At 44.4% G+C, this 22,776-nt stretch overlaps 1 long non-coding RNA gene and 1 pseudogene across 4 annotated transcripts in view; both read left to right on the forward strand.

Annotated features, from left to right (window-relative positions):
• Window positions 1-642: 642 nt before the first annotated feature.
• Window positions 643-22,776, forward strand: part of LOC140611747 (uncharacterized) — a 184,041-nt gene continuing 161,907 nt past the window's right edge. For 2 of the 4 annotated variants that reach the window (XR_012012885.1, XR_012012889.1), the window contains exons 1-3: window positions 643-720; window positions 14,318-14,476; window positions 21,024-21,044. This is a non-coding gene — a long non-coding RNA (uncharacterized lncRNA). The remainder of the gene's footprint in view (window positions 721-14,317; window positions 14,477-21,023; window positions 21,045-22,776) is intronic. The other 2 variants (XR_012012888.1, XR_012012887.1) reach the window with 2 other exon arrangements.
• Window positions 2,695-6,151, forward strand: LOC140611745 (integrator complex subunit 4 pseudogene; annotated as a pseudogene).

Below are 22,776 nucleotides of genomic sequence, written 5' to 3' on the forward strand. Positions count from 1 at the left end.
CTCTTTGTGTCTTCCTCAGTCTCTTTCAGACGTGTTCTGTCATTTTTCGGATAGATATCCTTGACCTCTTTGGTTAGGTTTATTCCTAGGTAGCGCATGCTTTCAGGTGCCATCCCAAATGGGGTTGACTCCTTAATTTCTCTTTCTTCAGTCTCATCGTTAGCGTCTAGAAAGGCCACTGGTTTCTGGGCATTGATTTCGTACCCTGCCACACTGCCGAATTTGCTGTATGAGTTCTAGCAGTCTTGGGGTCGAGTCTTTTGGGTTTTCCAGGTGTATGGTATCATGTCATCTGTGAACAGGGAGAGTTTGACTTCTTCTAGGCCGATTTGAATGCCTTTTATTTCTTTTTGTTGCCTGATTGCTGAGGCTATGACGTCTAGTGTTATGTTGAATTGCAGTGATGAGAGTGGACATCCCTGTCTCGTTCCTGATCTTCTTCGGGGAAAGGCTCCCAGCGTTTCCCCCTTGGGAATGATAATTTGCCGCGGGCTTTTCATAGATGGCTTTGAAGATGCTGAGGAATGTTCTCTCTATCCCTATACTCTGAAGCGTTTGGATCAGGAATGGATGCCGTATTTTGTCAAATGCTTTCTCTGCATCTATTGAGAGGATCATCTGGTTCTCGTTTTTTCTCTTGCAGATCTGATCAGTCACATGGAGTGTTTGACAAGTGTTGAACCAGCCTTGCATCCCGGGGATAAATGCTACCTGGTCACGGTGAGTAACTTCTCAATGTACCGTTGGATCCTATTGGCTCGTATATTGTTGAGAACGTTTGCATCCGTGTTCATCGGAGACATTGGTCTATAACTCTCCTTTTTGGTCGGGTGGGGTCTTTGTCTGCTTTTGGACTTAAGGTGATGCTGGCCTCATAGAACGAGTTTGGAAGTATTCCATCTCCAGAAGCTTCAGCTGGCCTCACTGTAGTCTCTTTGGCAGGCTCTTGATTTGGTTCAGGATGTTGCTCAGTGGCAAAAGTCATTTGCTCCACTGAGGCAGGTGGCGGCTCCGGCATGTGCGGGAACCCAATAGCATGCACCTGGGCGTGCTCTTCCTCCAGGGTGGCCACGGGTACAGGTAGCTCTTGCATGTCGGAACAGTGAGTCAGAGGTATTACCACCACATGCATTGGTTTGGTCTGAGCAGCTGGCTTCTCGGCTCGAGCCATGACCAGCTCAATCACCTCTGGCCCTGAAGCTTTAGCAGGCCCCAAGGTAGGAGCTGGGGCCAGTTGTTGAGGTGGTTCAGGATATTGCACAGGGGTGGACACTATTTGCTCCACTGAGACGAGTGGCTGCTCCGGCATGTGGCAGACCCTGATAGCATGCGCTGGGACATGATCTACTGCGAGGGTGGCCAAGATTGCAGGTGGGTCCTCCTTTTTGGGAGAGTGAATCAGAGATTTGACCACCTCATGCATTGGCTTCAACTCAGCAGCTGGTATCTCTACTCTGGCCAAGCACTCAGCACCGACAGCCCTGCCCAGCTCGATCACCTCAGGCCCAGAAGCTTCATCAGGCCCCACCTTCAGAGCTGGGGTGGGCTGCTGACATGATGTTGCTCAGGGGCCAAAGCTGGTTGCTGCACTGAGGCAGGTGATTCCTTTGGCATGGCATGCCGGGGACATTGATAGTGGGCATCTGGGGGAGCTCTTGTTGCAGGGTGGCCAAGTGTGTAGGTGGCTCCTCCAGGTCGGGACAGTGAATCAGAGGTGTGACTGCCTTGTAAATTGACTTGGCCTCAGCAGCTAGCATCTCGGCTCGGGCCATGCACTCAGCACCAACTGCCATGCCCGGCTCAAACTGCTCAGGCCCATAAGTTTCAGCTTGCCCCAGTGTAGTAGCTCTGGCGGGCTCTTGATTTCGTTTAGGATGTTGCTCAGTGGCCGAAGTCGGTTGCTTCACTGAGGCAGGTGGCTGCTCTGTCATGTGGGGGATCCCGATAGCATGCCCCTTGGCATGCTCTTCCTCCAGGGTGGCCATGGGTACAGGTACTTTTTCACATTTGAAATACATTATTGCATATTTGCTTATGTTAAAAAAAAAACTGTGTCCAAAACTTAAAGATTCTTATTTACTGATGCATTTAAATCTTTCTCATGATGATCTACGGCATTTAACATAGTAGTGAAATTGTTCGTATCTGTGCCTTCAGCAGCTTTTACTTCTGTACTTGTGGTGTTCCTGTTTATATCACTCGGATATCTTTTGAAAAACAATGACATACTTTAGAACCCTGAAGATTTCCCTGGTGTTTTTTTTTTTTTAGTGTCATACATTTCCATTTATTGGACCTACTGAATACATCAGTTAAATGTTTGCTTATTTTACATAAAGGGCCCATTTTCTTTTTTTTTTGAATTTTTAATTTTTTTTTAAAATTTTTATTTATTTATGATAGTCACAGAGAGAGAGAGAGAGAGAGGCAGAGACACTGGCAGAGGGAGAAGCAGGCTCCATGCACCGGGAGCCCGATGTGGGATTCGATCCCGGGTCTCCAGGATCGCGCCCTGGGCCAAAGGCAGGCACCAAACCGCTGCGCCACCCAGGGATCCCCAGAATTTTTAATTTTTTATTGGAGTTCAATTTGTCCACATATAGCACAACACCCAGTGCTCATCCCGCCAAGTGCCCCCCTCATTGCCCATCACCCAGTCACCCACCCCCACCCACTTCCCCTTCCACTACCCCTTGTTTGTTTCCCAGAGTTAGGTGTCTCCTGTTTTGTCACCCTCACTGATACTTTCACTCATTTTCTCTCCTTTGCCTTTATTCCCTTTCACTAATTTTTATATTTCCCAAATGAATGAGACCATATAATGTCTGTCCTTTTCCGATTGACTGTTTTCACTCAGCATAATACCCGGGACAGCTGCACCCCAATGTTTATAGCAGCAATGTCCACAATAGCCAAACTGTGGAAGGAACCTCGGTGTCCATCGAAAGATGATGGATCAAGAAGCTGTGGTCTGGCGGGAAGTCATGGCGGCTCACCTAAAGAAACGAGTGTACGACGAATTCACTAAGGAGGTCCAGCAACAACAGGAGGAAATTGCAACCAAGAAACTGCGATTGACAAAACCAAGTAAATCTGCAGCACTCCACGTAGATCTGTGTAAAGCTCCCTTCCCAGCGGATGCTTTGCAGTATCTACTCCAGTTTGCCAGAAAGCCTGTTGAAGCAGAAAGTGTGGAAGGAGTAGTTAGGATTCTCTTGGAACATTATTATGGAGAATGATCCATCTGTGAGACTGAAAATTGCATCATTGTTGGGTTTATTATCAAAGACTGCAGGATTTTCACCAGACTGCATTATGGATGATGCCATTAACATCCTGCAGAATGAAAAGTCTCATCAAGTCCTTGCTCAACTGTTGGACAGCTTGCTTGCAACTGGCACCAGACTCCCAGAGAATCAAGCTATCCAGATGGGATTAGTTGATGTAGCCTGCAAGCACCTCACAGATACGTCTCATGGTGTACGAAATAAGTGCCTGCAATTACTTGGCAATCTTGGCTCTTTGGAGAAAAGTGTCACAAAAGATGGAGAAGGCCTAGCTGTCAGAGATGTCCAGAAGATGATAGGGGATTACTTCAGTGACCAAGACCCACGTGTCAGAACAGCAGCTATAAAAGCCATGTTGCAGCTTCATGAGAGAGGACTGAAATTACACCAAGCAATTTATAATCAGGCCTGTAAATTGTTGTCTGATGACTATGAACAAGGGCGCAGTGCTGCAGTCCAACTTATCTGGGTTGTCAGTCAGCTCTATCCTGAAAGCGTTGTCCCCATTCCTTCTTCTAATGAAGAAATTCGCTTAGTTGGTGATGCATTTGGAAAAATTTGCCCCATGGTCAATGATGGCTCCTGGGTGGTTCGAGTTCAGGCTGCAAAGCTGTTGGGCTCAATGGAACAAGTCAGTTCTCATTTCCTGGAGCAAACACTCGACAAGAAGCTCATGTCCGATCTCAGGAGAAAATGCACTGCACATGAACATGCCAAGGAACTTTACAGGTCAGGAGAGTTTTCCAGTGGCAGAAAGTGAGGAGGTGATGCTCCCAAAGAAGAAATAGATACAGGAGCTGTGAACTTGATTGAGTCAGGAGCTTGTGGAGCCTTTGTTCAGGGATTGGAAGATGAGATGTATGAGGTCCTCATTGCTGCTGTGGAGGCTCTCTGCGTGCTGGACCAATCTTCACCTTCTTTTGCGGAGAAGTGCCGCCCTGATTTCCTGGTTGACATGTTTAATGATGAAATTGAGGAAGTACATCTGCAGCCCATACACAGCATGAGAAAAATTTCTAATAATATCACTCTCCGAGAGGATCAGCTTGACACTGTCCTGGCTGTGTTAGAGGATTCATCCAGAGATATTCGAGAGGCTCTTCATGAACTTTTATGCTGTACTAATGTTTCGACTAAAGAAGGGATTCATCTTGCACTGGCGGAACTGCTGAAAAATTTAACCAAGTACCCTACTGATAGGGACTCTATATGGAAGTGCTTGAAGTTTCTGGGAAGTCGGCATCCAACCCTGGTGCTTCCCTTGGTGCCAGAGCTCCTGAGCACCCATCCATTTTTTGACACAGCTGAACCAGACATGGATGAACCAGCTTACATTGCAGTTTTGGTTCTTATTTTTAATGCTGCTAAAACCTGTTCAACAATGCCAGCACTGTTCTCAGATCATACCTTCAGGCATTATGCCTACCTCTGAGACAGTCTTTCTCATCTTGTTCCTGCCTTAAGGTTACCAGGTAGAAAACTAGTGTCATCGGCCATTTCTCCCGGTATTGCGCCCCATGAGGACCCGTCCCATCAGTTCCTGCAGCAGAGCTCTGAAAGGGTGTACAGTCTTCAGAGCACCGGAACCCTCAGGGAACCCAGAAGCTGCTGGAGTTCACCATCCAGGATCTTCAAAAACTTGGAGAACTTCAGTCTGAACTAGCAGGAGTCGCTGCTAGGAGTTCTCGGCTACCTATCTTTGGTGTCAGCTTCTTCTCCTCAAGGCCTTGCAAGAAAAGCTCTGGAATGTGGCTGCCCCTTTATATTTGAAGCAGAGTGACTTGGCCTCCACAGCAGCAAAACAGATCATGGAAGAGACCTACCAAATGGAGTTCATGTACAGTGGTGTGGAGAATAAACAGGTGGTGATTATACATCACCTGAGGCTGCAGGCCAAAGCCTTGCAACTTATAGTAACAGCACGGACTACTCGAGGAGTTGACCCCTTATTTGGGATGTGTCAAAACTTTTTACAGGAAGTGGACTTTTTTCAGAGGTGTTTTATTGCGGATTTGCCCCACCTAAAGGACAGCTTTGTGGACAAACTTCTTGACCTTATGCCCCGACTCATGACATCCAAACCTGTGGAAGTGGTCAAAATTCTACGGACCATGCTGAGGCAGAGCACCTTCTTGCACCTCCCCCTTCCAGAGCAGATCCACACACTTCAGCCAGCATCATTGAGCCAGCAGGTGAGTCAGACAACCCCTTGCAGTTTACATCTGGATTGGTTGTGGCCCTGCATGTCGATGTGACCCTGGAAAATGTCCAGGACCCTCAGAGTGCTGTGAAGGTCCAGGTCTTCTATCCAGATGGCCAGGCTCAGATGATTCATCCTAAGCCGGCAGACTTGCAGAATCCTGGCCCAGGGCGCCACCGGCTTATCACTCAGGTGTACCCCTCCCATACTGCCTGGACAGAACCATGCCAGGTGGATGTGAGGCTGCTGCTGGCCTACAACTCCAATTCCCGCATTCCCAAATCCCCCTGGATTGACGGTGGCGAAGTGTCACCCCAGGTGGAAACCAGCATCGAGGGCACCATCCCCTTCAGCAAGTCTGTGAAAGTTTCCATAATGCCCAAACCTGCAAGGCGCTGAGTCACAAGCATTGTGTAGAGCTAAAGCTGAGAAAGACCTTCTTAGGTAGCAGAGTGAGCCCGAAGCCTAGAGCACTTCACCTGGAGCCGGCGTATGGGCATGAGCACCATCACCCTTATCGTCTCATCTGGTATCAAACACAAAATAAATTATTTTGCATTAAAAAAACAAAAACCTTCAAGTCCACACCTCTTCCTTCCCTGACTCCCCCCACCACCTCAATAAAGTTGAGAAAACAACAACAACAACAACAAGAATCTGTGGTCTATGATACAATGGAATATTACTCAGCCATTAGAAACGACAAATGCCATGAAAGGAGAGTGATGTTTGTCTACTTGTTGGGTTCATGTTGTTGTACGTGTGTGTGCAGCCAACCAGCAGTGCTCATTATGTACCAGATCATCTACTAAGAATAGTCTTTTACCCAAAACCAGGAAAGAGGAGAGAGAAAGAACTAGTTTTGAGAGCTTTTTGATTTGGAAAAAGCATTACAAAAATCACGATTTTCATTATACAGTAAGGGAGTAGCTTCCTTCATTCTCGTGAGGATTAACGATAGAGGGAGTCCTGTGAAATGAAGACCACTTTGTATTCCAATTTAATTTCTTGAATTTCTTAATTGTTTCCTTTTCTTTTTGGTTTTTACTGACATTCAAAAACTGAAAAACTTCTAGCTCATAACTTTGTTGCATTTCTAGGTCCTTGCAGCAACAAAAGGAGATTGTCATATTAGGACTAGAACTTTAAGTGAGTCCTAAAGTATTGGAAGAAAATTCTAAAATATACATTGAGGTTCTACAAGGAAAAGATTGAGTTTAAACAAAAGAGCCTGAGCTAATTCTTCCAGAAGGTTTGTTACTTTGAATTCAGAGCCCTTTTACAAGTATATTAGAAAAATAAGTAGTCCCACAGTATCAGTCGATTCATGTATAAATGAGAAGAGGGCTAACATTAATGAAACTACCTCTAAAGTAGTTGACTGCCAAGCTGATTGTTAAATTGGTTATTATGGAAACAGGAGAACCAACTCACACACTTAGAAATGAGGTCCCAGACTGGAAGCACTGGTAAATGTAGCTGCTCATAATCTAAGTTAAATAATTCCTTGACAATCTGAGTAGATCTATATCATCATGGTGGTCTTATATGTAATTTAGGGTGTTTAGTAGGAAATTATTGAATGGACTTCATGATTCTCTAGAGCTTATTTTTGAGAGGTGCTAGTGAATCAGGAGGGAAAAAAATAAATGCTCAAAAAAGTCCTATTGCCATCTTACACATTTGGGGAAACTGTAAGAATATGTCCAAAGAATCTTGGTCTTCAATACTTTTATATACAGTAATAACTAACACCATAAAATAGCACTTATTTAGATAGAATTGATGGTAGACGTGGCAGTACTACATCCTTTTCTACAATGTCTGAGTGTTTGTAGTACTTAAGACCTTTCCATCAGGCATCAACATTAAATATTGAATACCTCTAGAAAGTGTGAAAATAATTTTGTCTTTGGAAGTAGTTAACGTGCAGTTTTTCCGTGTGTCCCATTGGACTTTTCTAGTGATGATTCTCCTAGGATGCTTTATCAGTAGGTGTCTGGATTTTATGGACTAAAAAGCTGATATTTTCTTTTATAATTGAAATCTGTAAATTATCTTTATACTTAATTTTCTATGTCCATTCATAGCAAAAAGTAAGCAAAATATCCCAAGACAAAGAATGATGGTTCCCCTCCCACCAAACCTTGAGCATAACCGTTGAGGAACAAGAACTGTCGGAGATCTATGTGTGTGTATCTGTACATACATCCATGCATACATGGCAAGATTTAACAGAAATCACAATTCCGACATCATCTGTGGTTTATGTCACAGCTCTTCTCTGTCGTCAGCCTCTGTTTTTCTCTTTGGGCTTTCGTTGAAAAATACTCAGCCTCATATCTTTTGCTCTGAGACTTTAACTGTAATCCTTGAATTCTTAATTTCAGTTCAGAAACCCTAGTCGTAGAACTCATGAGTCTCCAGATTTCCATGACTGTCACCAAAAATTGAAAATCCTATAGGTTTGCCTTTTTTTTTTAAACTAAAGACTTAAAAGCAAGAAAAGAAAAAAAAATGCTTCTTTCTGTCTTGACAAACATGAGGAAGAAACTGCAAACAGGAATACAGGTGGAAGCAACTCCTTCTGTAGCCTCCCCTTGTACTTTTAAAAGAGTTTTGTCATGGGGTTAATGATGGAGAAAGTTGACAACAGGCATTGTATATGTCTGCTGTTCGCAAACTGTATTGTGTGACCGTATTTTTTTCCCAGTCATTGAAAGGATTCTCCCAGTGTGATACCTCTTAATTTAAAGAAAAAAGTGTTTTTTTCTCCTGTAAAATAGTCATCATTTGGAACTGGAGGGTATTACGCTCAGTGAAGTAAGTCAATCGGAGAAGGGCAAACATTATAATGTCTCATTCTTTTGGGGCATATAAAAATAGTGAAAAGGAATAAAGGGGAAAGGAGAAAAAATGAGTGGGAAATATCAGAAAGGGAGACAGAACATGACAGACTCCTCACTCTGGAAAATGAACAAGGGGTGGAAGAAAAGGAGGTAGGGTGGGGGTGTGGGGTGACTGGGTGACGAACATTGAGGGGGACACTTGATGGGATGAGTGCTGGGTGTTATGCTATATGTTGGCAAACTGAACTCCAATAAAAAAATCATCATTATTTTATGACATTTATAAAATGCAGTAAAAGATAAGGAAACCATCCTGAGAGGCAGGATGCCTCTCTCATTTGGCCAGCTTTTTAACATGTTCTACTTATTTTCCTCCCTTATTATTTAAGGCTTTTTTGTATGTATGCACTGTCTTTTTTATTGGCTATATTTTTGAGGAAGAAGCTCTTCAATTTACAGGTGCTGTATATTTTATAGTCATAAATTCATTGATTTCTAGAAATACACATTTGCTTCCATGTATCCATTAGAGTGCAACAATCCTGAACTCCTAGGTTCAGGATTTTTTCACTGATGAAAGTTGTTTTTATACTTCCCTGTTGTATTGAAGCAGGTCTGAAGACCAGGAAGAAAGCTGACTAGTGATCTGAATTGCAAAATGTTGAGAACTAACCAGTGGGTTGTCATGGTGCCTAATGACTCTTGTGTGTGTGTGTGTGTGTGTGCCTAATGACTCTTAAGTACAAAGGAAGTTTATTAATTATTTGAAGTAAAGACAACACAGTCATTTGTAGGAGATCCTTAGCTAGAAAGTTTTAATATTCTTTGAAGAAATCAATACAACCAAACCTTAGAAAGTTTTAGAAGTTACCAAAAAATCAAAACCTGAGCTGCAAAAAAGAAAAGTCATGTATCTGAGGTGACAAACGTAAGGGAAGCAAGCAAGTGCAGGAAAGCTGGAAGCTCTCGATTGGTTGTGGCCACAGAGAGTTTGGACAAGACAGCAGGATGTGCCACTTTTGTTTTGTAGGGAAGTGTCATTTGTGACCGTCATATTTGTAAATGGGTTTTCCGTTGGTTTTGGCGGCAACAATGTTTGCCACTCCTCTGGTCTAACTGGACCGAGACATCCCTCACTTCTATTACCGCTAGTCCATGTGTGCAGTGCTGTTGGTTGGCTTTGGAAATGTGAACTTTGTGGATAAAACAGGGAAGTTTCTCTGGCATCGAGTGGCACACAAGGCTCTGTAGGGATGGTGTGTGTGCATGCGTGCGCATGAGATACTCTCATAACAGGAAATATACAGTACTCAATTTCATCAACAGTAGCTCAAATTTAGTTACTGAAACAGGTTTCAATGAACATTGTATTCTCTGCTTCAGGTTTTTGTAGAAGTGACAAAATTGGACAGTGTAATACCGTAAAGAACTACAAATTCACTAGAATATAGCTGACCTCCCCGCAACGTGGGGATTAGGGGTCCCGACAGCATCCCCCAGCACAGCTGAAAATCCACGTATAATTTTTGATTCTGCCAAAACTTGACTGTTAGTTAGTAGCCCACTGTTGATTGGAACCTTACCGATGATATAACCAGTAGATTAATATGTATCTTACAATGAAGTGAGCTAGGGAAAAGAAAATGTTATTAAAATCATAAGGAAGAGGGGCGCCTGGGTGGTGCAGCCATTGGGCTCCTGGGCGATGCCGTCAGTTAAGTGCCTGACTCTTGGATTTGGCTCAGCTCATGATCTCATGGTCTCTGGATCAAGCCCTGCATCGGGACTCATGCTCAGCAGTGAGTCTACTTGGAATTCTCTCCCTCTGCCCCTCCAACTCGTGTACACACTCTTTCTCATTCTCTCTTAAATGACTAAATCTTTAAAAAAAGAAAATCATGGGAGTAAAGACATCTATGGTGCTATACTGTATAAAGAAGTGGACCCATACAATGCAAACACATGTTGTTCAAGTAACAACTGTACTCTTACTATATATATATCCCACTTATTAAACTGTGATCATTAGACAGTCATCAGCAGTTGTCCCTAAGGCTAATGAGCTTTTTTTTCTCTCTCTCTCCTACTCCTAGTCTGCAGAACAGGAATGCTGCCCCTCTCTACTGCATTAGCAGGAAAAGATCTCTGAGGGCAATTTAGAAGACCTGGTGTCTGTTTTCACGATTGCCCTTTCCAAGCTGGGTCACCTTTCCTCACTCCATGGGGCCTTTGTTCTGTTATGTGTGCTTGAATAGCAGACAGTCGTCAACCAGTCTCATACAGTATAATCTAGTTGGAAATCTCTGAGCGCAGGACTTACACGACAGCCAACCCGCCCCGGATCCCCTGCCCTGCGTGCCCGCTCTTCGTGGTGCTCGCCACCTTGTGACATGTTACAGATTTATTCAGTCATTGTCTCTTCCACCTGCGGAGGAAGACCAAACCCTGTGGATGGGGGCAGTCGCCTGATGTGTTTTGCCCATCGCTGTGTCATCAGCGCCTGCGTCAGAGCGTGTCGGAAACCACATGAAGCTCGTGGTGAATGTTTCTGGAATGAGTTAGTTATTAGGATCCAAACTGTATTTCTGGGTAATAATTTAGAGATCACTAAAAACTAAGTTCCTATGATAAGGGTTTTAGGTGTCTGCCAGTCGGCTTTATGACGTTCTTTGGTTTGCATGAAAAACTCTATTCCTCCTACAGGATAGAATTCGAAGAGCAATTTATATTTAGAAGATGTTTATAATAAGCCTTATGGGCCCAGTTTATCGCAGTGATCTCTTGTTATTCAAATGCTATATTTTCTCTAATGTAGATTGTACGGTTGTGCCTGGGAGGCATGTGCACTGCATGAAAGTAGGATCTGTGAGGCCCTCTAGCCATCATCACACCATATGGCTATTCCTGTAGATACTTACTTAAACCACAAAATATTTGCACATTGCTTTCTTTCTTAGCAAGTAGAAAATATACATGATAATAAAAATGTTACCTGATAGAAGAAATTTAATTTATTCATTTCACAGTTAAGAGTCTGACAATGAGAGATCTGTCCTAAATGGCTACCTACTTATGCATCATGCTTATTATATGTGTCAGATTGAAATATTTCCCATAATCCTGGTAAGTTGAGGAGTAAGGCCCACCTGAGCGCGACCCGAACGCAAGGGCACGAGGCTTTGCACGAGGCGTGGTGCATGGCAATTGGTCTTTTCTGTTTATAGTCACTCCGGGGTGGGGGCCGGGTCTGGAGTGAGATCATCTCCTGTCCTGCCTTCCGTGCTGTTTGTAGGTGGACACCTCCCACATTTGTCATTCTCCCACTGAATTGTATATCCAACTACTCATGTAACCTCTCCTCCAGTTTCTGCAAATAAACATGATCTCACCACACATACTCCTCTGTATTCTTCACCCCTGTGACTTGACTGCAAGGCTGTCTTCCCAGTTAGCCTCCAGACCTCAGAGTTGTCTTTAATTCCTTGCTGTCTTTCAAACCCCCATCCAGTGCATCAGAAAAAAAAAACCTTTTATCTTGACCTTCAATATAGATCCAGAATCCAGCTGTTTTCTATTATCTCCACTGCTAGATACTAATTCAAGTGACCATCTTCTCTTGCCTGAATTCTTCAGAAGCCTTTTGTGGGGTTTTCCTGCCTTTCCCCATGCCCCGCTGTGAGATTCTACATGGAGCAGCCATCTCGATCCACTTAAAGCAAAAGTAAGATCCTATAACTCTTCTGAAACCATTTGAAGGCTCATTCAGCTCAGTCACTGTAAAAGCCAAAGTGGGGATGGTGGTCAAAAGGCCTACGTGATCTGTCTGCCCTTCCTTGTCTCTTTTATCACAACCTCTATGTCTGCCTTCCTGACCACTCTGCATCTTCCTTTACTGTTTCTCAGAAACCCATACAAGTTCCCACTCTTGGACTCATTCTAGCTCATTCCCTTGCCTAGAAAATTCTTTGACTTGAATTTCTCTTAGAGAGCCTTCACTTGCTTCAAGTCTTTTCCCAGAGGTAAACTGTTCATGAAGGCCTACATTGATCATTTATTCTAACTGTAAATCCCATCTCGCTGGCACCCCTCATTTCCGTTGTCCTGCTCCATTTTTTCTTTGCTACATGTCTCTTTCTAAAATGCGATGTGATGTTTTGTATTCGTTGCTAATTACTGGTTTCCCACTCTAGAAGCTTCACCAGAGCAGGCACTTTTGCATCTCTTTGTCTCTGCTGTACCCAATGAGGTGAAGACCATGCTTTACACAAGATAATAGCTTATTGAATAATTGAACAAATAAACTATGAGATACAGAATTTCCACTCACTCATTGGACAGATATATTGAGTGCCAATGATTGTAGTCCCTGTACCAGGCATTGCCATACAGTAGAAAGCAAAAGACCCATGTTCCCATGGAGCTTTCTCACGGCCTACTCAGAGGACAGTCACTTTAGAAATATTCATACTGACAAGTGCCTACAAGAAACGTGGGAAAGGTGCTATGAAAGAAAATGACAATGACCATAAAATATCATAATGGAGAGAACTAGCTCTTAAATTAGAGGTTCAGGGAAGACCCCGTTAAAGAAGTAACATATGTGATGAACGTTGTAAGGCTAAGGCTAAGTTCCTACATAGGAAATCTTAATAGCCATTGAGATGTTGAAGAATGTAAAAAAATATTGATGGGAGTCTCCAAGATTGAGAAAGATTGAAAAAATGGTCAGGGAAGGTGGAACATAATGAATAGATAGATAGGAGAGCAGCATTAGATGTGACTAAAGTCAGCATGGACTAGATCACACCAGGATTTATTGGCTCAGAGGGTTTTGATTTCATCCAAGGTACAAAGAGAAGACTTTGAAGAGAACTAATAAGCAAAGTAACAACATAATGATGTTTGGGGCTTTCACTATTAGGCTACCTGTTGTGGGTTTGGGAACGATTCAGAAAAGAACAGTTAGGGACACCTGGTGTGGGGGGGATCAGTCGGTTGAGCCTTTGCCTTTCGGCTCAGGTCAGGATCCCTGCCCAGTGGGGCATCTGCTTCTCCCTCTCCCTCTGCCTCTCCCCGCTCCGACTCATGCACTCTCTCTCATGGTCTCTCTCAAAGAGGTAAAAGTCATCTTTAAAAAATTGAAAAGACTTGAGTTACAAGTGGGAAGGCTAGCCAGAATGCAATGATATTAGTTTTAGTGAGAGATGACAATGGGACATATAAATGTGACCTGGGTGCTGAATATAGAGAAGAAAATAATAAGATGGATGTAAAGTATATTTTAAATTAGAACGGTCATGGGTTAGATGTAGAAACAGATATGGCTGCCTGGTTTCAGTCATCAGCAAATGGATGGATACAGGTAGATAGAAATGTTGGGGTGAGAAACAGATAATAACATAATGAATCATTGACCACCTTTGTAGGGAGATGGGGATTAGGAAGCAGATGATCGGGATCCCTGGGTGGCTAAGCGGTTTGGTGCCTGCCTTTGTCCCAGGGCACGATCCTGGAGTCCCGGGATCGAGTCCCACGTCAGGCTCCCAGCATGAAGCCTGCTTCTCCCTCCTCCTGTGTCTCTGTCTCTCTCTTTCTCTCTCTATATCTATCATGAATAAATAAATCTTTTTAAAAAAAGGAGATGATAAAAAAAATTAAGTCCATTGTTTGAGTTTAATCGGGTTCATTTTGATGATCATCCCATATTTTATACATGTTGTCCCATATTGTCCCAGAAGGCTCTGAAAGAGTGCCTGAGTCTCACAGTTTTGCGTGGAATGAACAACAGGCTAGACACTTCAGGCACGGAAAGCTTGTGAGATGGTGTGTAATATCCATCATCCTGAGTATCTCTTTTCATCCTCACACCAGTAAATGTCGAGTCCGTCTTCCTCAGTTCTCGTCTTCAGGGTCTCGGCTTGGAAAAATCTCCACCTGCTCCTCCTTTGTTTTGACTTTTGGTTGTGATTTTTTTTTTTGAGTCTGGGTAGACCAGATGGGACCAGGTGAGGAGCAAGGATTTGGCCTACAGCAAAGCTTGGGAAGGAATGTAAATATCGTGAGCCCCGAGAGAACAAAGCCCACAGCAGAATGTCCATGTGAATGAATCACCGACACGGCAAGCCTGGACACAGGACAGGGTAGGTATTCTAGGGGTCCAAACTTGGCAGGGGACACAATGAGAAATGGGGAAAGCATGCAGCTGCAAAAGGTGTCCCCATAACAGGACAGCCACAGGCAGAGGTGGTATTCAAGAGTTCAGATAAAGGGTGGCACCTCATTGTTTTGGAGAAACACACTGAGAATGCAGTTTGGGAAGCTAGGATTGTTAAGAGGCCCATGTGATGGAACAATCAGAATATCCTTGCAGAGCAGTTTCATCACTAGTGTTCAGTGCCCTTCTTGAATTCCTGGGTGAGACCAACACGTGCACCAGATGAAGCCGAGCCAAGCCCGAGGCAGTGACGTGTACAGACTGTCGATTATGGTATAGAATGATTCCTCCGGTGAGCCTTCACTCACATCTACTCCTGGGTCGAGCAGTTTCTTGTTGCCTCTGCTGCATTGTTAAGTTTGACACCCCATGGACTGGTGGTCTCATCATCGTCTCTTAGAGTTCGAAGACTCAGCCAAATGAATAGGTAACATCCTACTTGCTCTTCTCTTACTTTTAATCATAGTAGTTGCCTAAAAGGGTGACTCATGTATTCAAGGCCTTGAGGAGTCATTAGTGAGAAATTGAAACAAATGTGAAGATCCAGAAAGACCGTACCTTTCTGCTTCAAATTCCACGTGTCTGTTTCTCATTGACTTTGCGTGCTATCAAATCACAATGACTGAGGCTCCCCGGAACCATTGAGAAAAGTATCGTGTGTCATCTAAGCTGGGATGTATTTAAAACACTGCATTATCACTTTGCTAAATAAGATATGTTTTTTTTTTTCCACGTCTGAAGCTAGATGTGGTCAGATTCATCTACAAATTCCAAAGAACATTGCCTAATACCAGATACCATGAGCCTGTTTCAAAGCCAAGAGTGAATGATGTCTGGAATTTATGTCCCTGCCAGTTTCACACATATTGAAATGATATAGTTCCTAACAACATAGAGATTAGCTGTCACAGTCTTTAAGTGGCAGTTTGGTACAAAAGGACCATGGTTTTTGTCAGGTTTAATCTGATTGGTAGTGAACTGGAAGAGAGAGGCCAGGCAAAAGTTGGTGGAAACAGGCTTTTATTTTTATTTATTTATTTTGTTTGAAACAGGCTTTTAATGGGATGCGCTCCCTGGCTAGGTTCTGAGGCCCGCAGGGGAGAGAGAGCGAGGGGGGGAGTCACACCCAAGCAAACTGCAGGGGGGGTCTATAAAGAGTTTTCCTCTGGAAGATGGGGGCGGGGCGGCATTCCAATTAGGGCAAGGGTTACAGGTCTTTGGGTGCTCAGTTAGGGTAGGGCCGCAAGGCGGCCTTATTGGGAGGTTGCTGGCCTGGGGTCAGCCATTTTGAGGTCCCCAGTCTCCCCAGCCCAACATTCAGATCTTTTTGTTATGTTATAATGGGGCGATGATTCAGATCCGGCTGCTTCCTGCTGATTTAGGGGCGTCGTGGTGCCTGTCGGAGGTGGGCAGGCCAGCGTAGGGGTGTAAAACAAGTTGGTTGACTGATAACCGAGATCTTTCGCGGATTCCTTCCTTGATGATTCAGAGAGAGCAAGGGACCACCATTAATAGTATGCCAATGATTAGGAGTGGGCTTAGAGAGAGGAGGAGCCATATGGTTAGTGGGGTCTGCCACCATTGGGGTGTAGTTGGGTCGACAGGGTGATACTGTCTTTGGAGAGACTCACGAACTTTGGCGAGGACGTGGAGATTGCTTTCAACTACACCTGTTTCGTTGATGTAGTAGTAGCAATCTTCATTGAGACACATACAAGTTCCTCCTTTCTTGGCCGTGAGGAGGTCCAAGACACGTCGGTTCTGAAGAGCTACCTGGGCCACCGGGTTTATTTGGCGTTGTCGGGAAGCAAAAGACTCTGCCAAAGCCTCGATAGCCATTTGAAGCCTCTCGGATAGGTCCCTGGAGGAATCTACAGAGTAGAATAAGGGCCCCTTACCCAGTGGTCACCAGGGTTGAGGCCAGGGAGACCCTGACAACCAGTGGGAGAAAGATCACTCGTTTCTGCTTTTCCAGGGGGCTGATGAGGAGGGCTACTTCTGCCTGACTATAGATAGTTAATCGCGGAACTAGGGAGACAGTCAGGAGCGAGGCAGAGGTATTGAGAGATTGAGATAGGGTGCCATGGCACCAAAAGAATCAGGCAATAGCAGCATGATGAGAGGTGACGTTTGACCGGGTGACGTTGCACAGGGATGAGTTAGGGGCAGAATAACAGAAGGGGAATTGATGGTTGAGAGGGTCAGTAAATAGGGCAACATTAGTGAGAGAGGGATGAGGCAGGCACTGGAGGTGTGGGTGCGGGGCTGGTGCAGCTGAATGCACTTGGGGAGGGGAATGGCCACAAGGGGAGTTTTGCCTAAAGCGGCACAGATAAAACAGTGGGACAGATTGCCCATGCAGGAAAGGCTGGCGAGGGAAGTGCCTTGTTGGATAAGTTTTATCCAGGAGAAGGGGCCCTGGTCCTGAGTTGGGTTAGCCTGTAGGTGGGTGCTCCTGGAGTAGGGGTGACTGAATCCACATGGGCCCACAGGAGGGCTCTTAGAAGAGTTAGGGAAGGTAGGTAAGTAAGATAGGAGAGGAGGAGGTGATGATGGAAGATTTTAAGTGAGCAGGAAGGGCCACCCCGTAGAGAAGCTCAAAGGGACTTAGGCCCGATGGCCCTCTAGGGGTGGCTCTGAGCCTTGTTAAAGCCAGCGGGAGGAGGGTTGGCCTGGACAGGTGGAGTTTCAAGGGTAAGTTTGGTGAGATGTTCTTTGAGAAGGCCGTTGGCCCACTCTACCTTACCCGAAGACTGGGGGTGATATGGGATATGGAGTTTCCAGGTAATATTTAGGCTCTCGGAGTCTTGCCGGGTGATGCTGGAGATGAAAGCCGGGCTGTTGTCAGATTGTAGGATCTCCAGGAGGCTGAATCTCAGAATGATCTGTTCGATGAGTATGGTGGCCACCACATCCGCCATCTCCCGAGCTGTGGGAAAAGCCTCTATCCAGCCTGTAAAGGTGTCCACTAAGGTTAATAGGTAGCGAAAGGATTTATGGCGCGGCATGTGGGAAAAGTCAAGCTGCCAGTCCTTGCCAGGTTGGTAGCCATGGAGCTGGTGATTGGGTCCTGGCCTGCGAATTCCCCCTTGAGCATTTACAGTGGAGCAGGTTTTGTAAGACTAACGCACCTCTCCAATTACCTTTTGGAGATGTGGATAGTGGAATCCTGGGAACTGGTGTAAGGCCTTGGGACCAATGTGTAGGGATTGACGTATGTCTGAAATGATCACAGGAGCTAAATGGTTTGGAAGAGCGAGTTTCTTTTGAATGAAGATCCAGTCTTTCTCCCCGGCTATTCTTCCCATCTTTTTTAGTGTGTGAGTTTCCTCATCTGTGTAAGAGGGGGAATGTGGTGTGTTGAGGAAGAGGAGGGGAGCTGATGAGGAGCCTAAGGCAGTGGCTTGGGCAGTTGAGTCAGCTTTGTTGTTGGCCCAGGACACCGGGTCCATGGAGGATTGATGTCCATGGCAGTGGACAATGGCTACTTCAGTGGGAAGGCTGAGGGCCTCTAGTAGTTTTGAAATGAGGGGCCCATAGATTATGGGGCTTCCCTTGGTTGTAAGAAACCTTTGCTCTTGCCAGAGGACAGAATGTGTATGTGTGATGATGGAGGCACATTTGGAGTCCGTGTATATGGTAGCTCATTGCCCTTTGGACAGGCGAAGAGCCCTGGTGAGGGCTCTAAGTTCTGCCTTCCGAGAGCTTGTCCCGAGGAGGGGGGAACTGCCTCTAGGATGGCATCTAGGGTAACGATGGCCTATGCTGCGTGTCTCTGGCCACAAAGAGAATTTGGTCAGGGTTAGGGAAGGGCTGATTCTAAAGTCCTGGATGTGGAGGGGGCAGCTCTTCCAGGAGTTGAGAGCAGGAATGGGAGGGTTCTGGGTTAGTAGAGGGGGTAAGTAGGAGGGTAGCCGGACTTAGCCGAGGAGAAGCTGATAGATAGATGTCAGGATTTTCGACGAAAAGGAGCTGGGCAGGAAGGGATTCTAAGGAAGGAGTGTGAGGAGGAGAACCCATCCAGGCTGCAAGAGAGGAGTGGGGCAGTCCGTGGAATAGAGGAGGTGCCATCAGTTCCCATCACGGCTACTGGAGAGGGGAAGCTGGCCCCCGAGTAGGAAGGCACAATGGAGTCAGTCGCCCCCGTGCCCAACAGGAAAGAGATGGGCTTCCCTTCTACCTGGAGCAGGACCCTGGGCTTGGCCTGGCTTAGGGGGTGTCTGAGTCTGGGCCCCGTCAGTCATCATCCAATCCGAGTAGTTGAAAGGCTGGACTTCCCGGCTCAGGGTTTCCTCTGTGTGGAGGCGCCAAGGATCCCCCGAGACCCAGCAGGCGGATTTCCAGTGGCGCATCGTTCCACATTGAGGGAATTGCCGCGTTGGCTCCTTGGGATTGGGACATTGACGGGCCCATTGTCCCTCGGTGCCACATCTGAAGCAAGCCCCAGGTGGGATTCGGTTGGTTCCCCCTTTCTGCGGGCTCCCACCGACGCTTGGGTCTGGAGTTGGACCTTCTGCTGGAGCCTGGCCTGCCTCTTAAGTTCAGCCACTTCCTCTCGGGTGTTAAGGACTTTAAATGCCATTTTCACCAGGTCGGGAATGGGAGTTTGAGGACCCTCCTTGGTCTTCTTTAGTTTTCTATGGATATCGGAGGAGGACTGATAAACCACTGCAGTGGTAATCCATTTTAGCGCATCTGTAAGGACCAGTAGGGGGGATTGAGGTGAGACTCTGGAACAGTCTGCGTGGGGAGGGGAAAAACCTGACTCATGATGCTGGGAGTGGCACGCACATGGAGATTTTCTTACCCTTTAAGTTTCATGGCAGAAGTCTCTCTTTTTATTCAGGTCTGATTCATAAAACACAAACCAGTACATAAATTTCTCATGAGAAACTTTGCATGAAGTGGTACAAAGAAAGAGGTCTTACAGGTGTTTCTTCCACAAGTTCTGAAGTTCTGCGTTTTCAAGTGTGACCTTTGGTGGTTGATTTTTCTTCTGTTTTCCTTATGAGGAGAACATTTTTAAAGGAGACTGCATGATTCAGAGCTGTTTTATGAAAGTTCCTTAAGAACGAAAAAATGAAAAGAAGGAAACCATTTCCTGTAGCTTCACTCTGAGGGACACAACCCCTCTGTCCCTGGCTTGTGACGCTTCCACGGCACACTCCTGCAAGGATGGGAGCTTGCTGTCTTCTCGCTGGTCTGGGGCGGGATTAGGGATGACCCACGGTTGAATCTGACAGCGGGAAAGCTCTCGTAAGCCCTGGTTTTAATCTGGTTCTGAGTTCAACTGTGGAGTCGTATCGAAACCCAGGTTTTGTTCTCAGCTTTGTTCTGGGGGTTCACTAGCTCATGACAGAGGTCAGGAACTGGGTGAGCAGTAAGGAAGCCGTCTCTGTTGGAAGAAAAGCGTCTTTACGATCTCCTATCTATGGGCTCATTTTCTAACTTACGAAGCACCGTCAGGAAGTCTTGTGGGCTCTCAACCTTAATTCCGTTTTTACGTAAGAACGACTTTTGCTCTGAACTCCCAGAAGAATAACAGGACGTTTGGAATTTCTGTTTAGATTTGCATAGTGTTGCTGCTTTAAAAGCAATTTTTAGTCCTTTACTTGGCCTAATGGTTTTCTATTTTTTCTTACATATGCAAATGAATTACAATATAGGAATGCAGTTGACATCCAATCATAATGATCATTTGTTAGTTAAAGGCTATTTCAGTCTATAACACTTTGATCCCTAGGAATTTAGCTGTGGTTTTATGAGTTTTCCCGTATGATTGCCCACAAATTTTTATGTTGACTAAAATTGTAAGTGGTTTAAACTGTTCAAACAAATTACTTAGCAATTAAACCCCCAGCAAAATTGTAATTCATTTTAAATTAAGCACAGAGATTTGGTGCTCTTTCTGAGCAAAACAACGGGACATAACGGTGAAATATGGAAATTCGGTATTTTGCGTGAACTGTTTCCGACAGGACAAAAACATTCCCAGCACTGGGCATAGCAAAGCCTTCCACTAATGTGAATTAATTTTGTAGCAAAGGATCACTTGGGAGGATTCCTGCTTTTGAGTTTTATCCAGGTTTCATTCTTTGAAGCACCCTTTCCATAAACTTGTGTTTTATTCCTAATTTGTCGTACTTCACCTTTTGATATTTAAACAACTCACATGCAGCTAACCGAAGTCACGGTAGTATTCGCTTCTATATCAGGTTATCACCTGCTATGTTGAGAATTGCAAAGCCAGAGCACATTACAAAGAGTCAGTTGGACTTTGATACCCAAAATTGCATTTACGAGGTTCACACTCCTTTGTGTTTCACCAGATAGAGACAGCAACAGTGTTCTCATGTAATGTGTGCTTCAGCCTCTGTGCCAGAACTTATAGTGTCTGGATTTTAATATGTGTGTTGATCTGTTAACCAAAGTTGTTTTGTTTTGTTTTGTTTTGTTTTGTTTTTTGTCCACAGAGGCATGGACACCTGCTTCTGGTGAGTCTTTATGCTGAATATACATACTCAGTTGTCGGTATGTACGTATGTCACTTTGAGGTTCTCTCTCATCAGTGTTACCATTCTTGACAAAAAAAAGTCTTTGTGTTTGATATCCTTTCTCGTTTGTTAGCCAGGGTCTACCAAAACCATTACTTTTTGGTGACACTTCAGTTTTGGCCCAGAATGTCACAGTCTGTATTGAATCTCTCATTTCATTGATCCCTCATGGTTTTTTTTTCTTTAATTTTTATTTATTTATGATAGTTACAGAGAGAGAGAGAGGCAGAGACACAGGCAGAGGGAGAAGCAGGCTCCATGCACCGGGAGCCCGATGTGGGACTCGATCCCGGGTCTCCAGGATCGCGCCCTGGGCCAAAGGCAGGCGCTAAACCGCTGCGCCACCCAGGGATCCCTCCCTCATGGTTTTTAATTAACTTTAGCAGCATTCGAAGATTTTCTTTCACTAAGGGGAGTCAGAGGAATCAGAGTCTTTCTCTACATTTTTAAAGTCATTCCATAAAAATATTCCTGTGACGTAACCTGAACTCAAAATGCATTTCATCAAAAGGGAGAATTAATCCAGTTTGATGAGCAAGTTCTGAATTCGATATGCTTTGTTTAATACTTGGTCCCGGTGCTACGCGTACCATCTTTCTGTTGTAGTTTTGTGTTCCCGTGCTAATTTTGCATATGTCCTTGCTCAGGAGTCTGGGGATTAGACTGCATTCTATCCCTGTTTATGTCAGCTGGTATTTTCATTATTTTCATCTTGCTTGCTTTCAGATTTTCCCCTCCTTCCCCAACTTTTCCAATTGTTGAGGTCTTTTATTTTTTTTCTTGCCTGCTTTCTGGGAATTTTGTTTAAGGGAAATGAACCTCTTGCTTCTTACAGTTTATGTTTTCCTAGCCATCTTATGGCCTTCCTCATTACTTAATTTTTTTAGGAAGATGAGCAGTTCAAAAAACACAACGTGAATATATGTTTTTGTTACTGTGATAGGGAAAAATCTTTATCATTTCTTGTCAAAAGCATTCTTCAACCCAGAGCATTTTACATACTAAAATGAATCTGTTGCCTATACGGAATGGAAGCCTAGTGTAGCAGTGAATGTTTCCCTCACAAATACAGTTTTTTATTGATTGCTAGCCATTTTGATTTCATTTATTAATGACTTTGTCACTGATCAGAAAACTCTGACATAGTATTTCTGTTTACTACTTTGGGAAAAGAATAATTAGGACCATTATTCATAACTCCAATATAGCTTGTTAATTTTCAAGTTCATCGTACCAGAATATGCGCATGCGTGTGTGTTTGCAATGGTATTGATGTTTCAGCGTGTCTTCCTAAAAATTCACAATGTCTGTAGATAGATAGCTATTTCAACATTTTGTGAGGTCTTAGTTTTCTTTGTTCTTTTATTAAAATAACAGCAAGTAAATAGCCCATACTTTTGGTTGTGTCCTATAAGAATTTCTGCTTGGAATACTTGGAAAGAATAATGCTAGTGTTATATGAATTTTGTCTTAATCATCAATTATCAATTATTTTTTATCTATTTTTATCTTGAGTATGATAAATGATCATGGAGTCAAAAACTGTTTAGTTTAAACATAAAATGTTCTTCGGTCGATAGTTTATGAGATTCATTTCATAGAACTGTCTTTATGTTTCCATTTTGTGCTCAGTGTCCTTTTGTAGAAATCCAGATTGACTACTTTACACTGT

Source organism: Canis lupus, chromosome 20, assembly GCF_048164855.1.
Source record: "Canis lupus baileyi chromosome 20, mCanLup2.hap1, whole genome shotgun sequence".
Classification (NCBI taxonomy): Eukaryota; Metazoa; Chordata; class Mammalia; order Carnivora; family Canidae; genus Canis; species Canis lupus.